The 4,351-nt window shown below is 41.5% G+C and overlaps 1 protein-coding gene across 1 annotated transcript in view; it reads right to left on the bottom strand.

Annotated features, from left to right (window-relative positions):
• GPC1 (glypican 1) overlaps positions 1-4,351 on the bottom strand; it is a 348,272-nt gene that overhangs the window by 66,184 nt on the left and 277,737 nt on the right. The gene's annotated exons all lie outside the window — the stretch shown is intronic.

Genomic DNA, 4,351 nt, shown 5'->3' on the forward strand with positions numbered 1-4,351 from the left:
TCCAGACCTTGGGGGCTCGGACAGTAAAGAAATTCTTCCTTATGTCCAGCCTGAAACGGTCTTGCAGAAGTTTATGACCATTTGACCTTGTCATCCCTTGGGTCCTAGAGCACTTGGAAACACACATATTAAGTGCATTTAACACATATTAAGTGTCCATGTGATGTATGTTTCCACACTAAACAGTTATACCAAATGCAAATAAAACTTGCTTTCCCATATGCAATGGGCATGTTACAGAGCAGCCATGCTAATAATCATGTTTTGCTTGTACTGCTTTAGGCCCGAGATCAGTGATTCTCAACCAGGGTACTATACCAGGTTAGCACCATTAGGAATGCAGATACCTACACCTGATTCACAGGATAGAGTCAGAGTTTTTAAGCCATAGTGTCAAAATCTTTCTGACCAGTTGTGGGCTTTCTATATAGTTTCCAACAGAATTGCTCCATTATTTTTCTATAGTCAAAAAATAAGCGAAAGCTAAGAGCTGGCATTTTCCAAAGGGGTGCTATAAGCCTAATGAAGAATAACTTGAGTCTAAAAAGGTTGACAACTACTGCCCTAGATGCTTGTAGCACTACAAAATAATAGTTTGGGACACGCACATATGAACCAGCTCTGGGTTAGCATGCAACAATGTCACCACAAAGGCATGCTCTCCAGCCAGGGTGTAAGAGTGTGCTGTTCCTTGGCTCCCCCTGCCTCCATGGGGCCTGTCAGTGAGTTATACTCACTGAAGACTTGCCAGATCATCTGTTGCTGCTGTGGCAACACCCAATGGGGCTACCATCCAAGCAGCCCTTGCCTGGGCTCCCTCTTGGAGGGGACGAGGGAGAGCAAAGCACTGAGGGATACCACGGATTTCTCCAGACCTGTTTGAAACAGTAACTTCTTTGACATAGATCTGTCATTTTTGTGGCTGATTGGCCATTTTTATAAATTGGCGAAACAGCATTAATGTGTGGATGGTTGTTTTCTGTGCCACTAGAATATCTTATATGGCACAATAAATGTAATGTGTCTATGGCCTAAGGCTGCTTTGTTTAATAACACAACAATAAAGACCACTGTCCCCAATCTCTTTCTCAGGCCCCAGCATACCACCTATGTGTGGTGATTCCTGGGGGATTTGGGTCAATGTCCAACATTAGACTGTGAAAATATTCCAGAGTAATATAGCGCTTGAGAAACCAATGATCAAGCCATAGCCAGAGCATGGTATTGACTCTCTGGTGATGTTTTCCTTTTAAGATACTAGGCCTGACTTGGAACGGCCCCAGGCAAGTTAAAAGGTTTTCTATTCCCATAGTTCTGCTATCTGCAAAATGGATAGATTAACATCTACATACAACACACACTCGCAGTAACAAGTTTTGCTGATGCTGGTAAAGCATTTGGAATCCAGAAGATTCTCTGTAATCTCATATTAATTTTGGTGTTTCAAGCATTGGGTATGTACAAAAAATGTAATTAAATAGCAGTTAAACTTTCTTTCTTGTATAATAAGTGTTCTTTTGTGACAACTGATGTTCACTACCCAAGTTGCAGTGATCTACTGAACTTGCTGCTCATCATCATGAGGTGAAAAAAAGCCCAAATTTAGACTGATTTGTCAATTCAAGGTAAGACTGCTCTTTGTGCTTGCCACAAGAGAAACAAGATGTACATCTTTCTGTCAGAAAACTGGAAAATGCTCTCAAAAAAGTCCAACCTAATTAAGAGCTGATGAACTGTTACTTCTCACCTCGGTGAAAGAATTCCAATTTCAATAAACTCGTTTGCAGAATGTTCTGAGAAAGTGCCTTTAGAATTCACACACACGGAAAAATACCTACATTACCTAGGGAAAATTAATTAGTAATTAGGTCCAAGTGTACGTGTGATGAATAGCAACTCTGGCACAATTTAAGTGCACATTCTATACTGTTTAGTAGGTGGTAAGGAGATCAGGAGAGATGGCAAAACTTCTTGTAGTAGCTACATTGGTAATCAGCTCAGTTGCATGGTTCATTGCTGACAGGTATCCAGAACATGGATTCCTCAGTATTTTACAAAGCATACAAACACTGTCACTGGATCATGTTATAGAAACCCTCCCTCAACCCTTGTGTCTGCCTTTGAGACTCTACTATATTATCTGAGGAGCCCTATTTCAATCTGCCTGTAAAAACTTTGATGTAGTATCAAGCTTCTTTGGGTGAATCACCAATCTTAAAAAGGCTTTCACCCAACAAGGACATTCCTCCAGAGAGATAGATCACACATTTGAAAGAGCCACCCAGATACCACGGGAAGAAATGCCGCAGTACAGAAGAAAACCCCCCACAAATTGCACACCGCTGGTTATGACATATCATCCCTCCCTCGAACCTGTACAGAAAATCCTCAAACAGTTGAAACCCATACTAGAAAGAGACCCTATTCTTAAAGAGATCTTCCCAGAGCCACCCATCCTAGCCTTCAAACAAGCACCAAACCGTGCTAACCTCATCACCCGAAGCAAACTTCCTCAAGCCCAGAACACACCCCATGGATCCAGACCATGCCATGACAAGAAATGCAAAACCTGCCAACACATCTCCACCACCCCAGCAATTACTACACCCCACAACAGAGCCATCAGCATTCCTGGATCTTACAGCCGCACCTCCAGAAATGTAATATATCTCATCCAATGCACCAAATGCCCTGATGGAGAATACGTAGGAGAGACGAAACAACAACTGCGCACCAGAATGAACGCACACTGGAAATCTATCAAAGACAGGAATACGCAGTTAATTGCGAGGCACATTTCTCACAAGAAAACCACTCGCTCTCCAATCTCTCAGTCCTGATCCTCAAAGGGAACTTACAAAACACTTCAACACTCCCTATGAACTCCACTTCATCAACATCCTGGATACTAAAAATCATGGACTAAATATAGACATTGGATTTATGACACATTGTAACCTGTCTGACAGCTCACTCCCAGGTACTTCTCCACTATTCATCCCCTTTATCTCCCCCCACACCCAGCCTGTTTCTCACCCATTGACTCCTCAGTCTACATTTTCACTGACTGCCTGTCTTGTCTGCAGCCCAGCCCAGCCTCTGGCTGCTTTACTTTTCCTTCCATCCAGCAAGAGCACACACCAACTGCTGAAACTTCCTTAGCCTGACAAGGGGTTTTTGAACCTGAAAGCTTGCTTAAAAATTGTTTTTCAACCATTTAAGTTGGTCTAATAAAAGATATCAGATTCACCCAAAGAACCTTGCCTGCCTATGTCCTTAGATTACCATGGCTACAACCTACACCCCTGTTGATGTAGGATCTGCACATTTAACAAAGTTTTTTTCTAAAACCAAACTAACAGGTGAATCCTTCCTCATATGATGCCATTTATGAGTTTAGCAACAAAATGAATGCGCAAACTCATTAACTGACTTCCTAAAACTGATAATTCACTCAAAAGTCATTTCCTTTAGGACAGTGAAAGGCACAGCTCTGCAGGTGAGGGCTGATTCTATATGACACTTCACCTTATAAACTCCAGCTGTAAAAAAAACTCCCCAAACTGTTCAGAATAAATCACCACACAATGGAAGTGGGTTTTTCTTCTCACTTTTACACTTATTCACAACATAACTTGTTTGCTCTAATGAAATTTGCCCTTAGAAGCCAAGTCTGGCAAATTCTGCCTGAAGTTTAAGAAGTCCCAGAAAACAGAGTGTGACATGATGAGCAAAAGGAGTCATTACAGTGGAAACCACTATGGAATCCTGACTACAGCTGTCACGGCTGCTTCTGCTGCGGTGACTGAAAAATCTACTTATTCCAGAATTAATCATTTATCTGCAAGCTGTAACCACTGCAGTTGAGAGAGAATGTAAACCCCTACCCATTCCTCCATCTCACCACCTCCCAATGTTCACAGCTCATATATTCACAGTTTGCATTTTCACAACTCTGAGTTCAAATTGGGAAACTGTGAGGCAACGACTGATAGTTCCTCTCTGTGAAGATCACGATTTAAAACCCCCCCTCAGCTCTATGGCCTTTCTTTAGTATTTCTGATGCATCTGATAATTGCATATATGAATAACACTGGGGCTAGCACAGTTAATGAGGTGGGGAAAAAACAAGTTGCATCTCATTTGGGTACAGAACAGTTCTGGCTTTCTTTTTTAAAGCATGTCACATTTTAAACATATACTAGAAAAATAAGAGAAAGGGAGAAACCCTTCACTGTTAAGATTTGGGGGTCATGAAGACTTTCATAAGAGGTCTATACTTTTAAAGGTGCAACCTCATAAAACAACAAGACATAATCTATGTGATAGCAAGATAGAAGAACACACTAGT

Source organism: Crocodylus porosus, unplaced genomic scaffold, assembly GCF_001723895.1.
Source record: "Crocodylus porosus isolate Cpor-Errol unplaced genomic scaffold, CroPor_comp1, whole genome shotgun sequence".
NCBI classification, from domain to species: Eukaryota; Metazoa; Chordata; order Crocodylia; family Crocodylidae; genus Crocodylus; species Crocodylus porosus.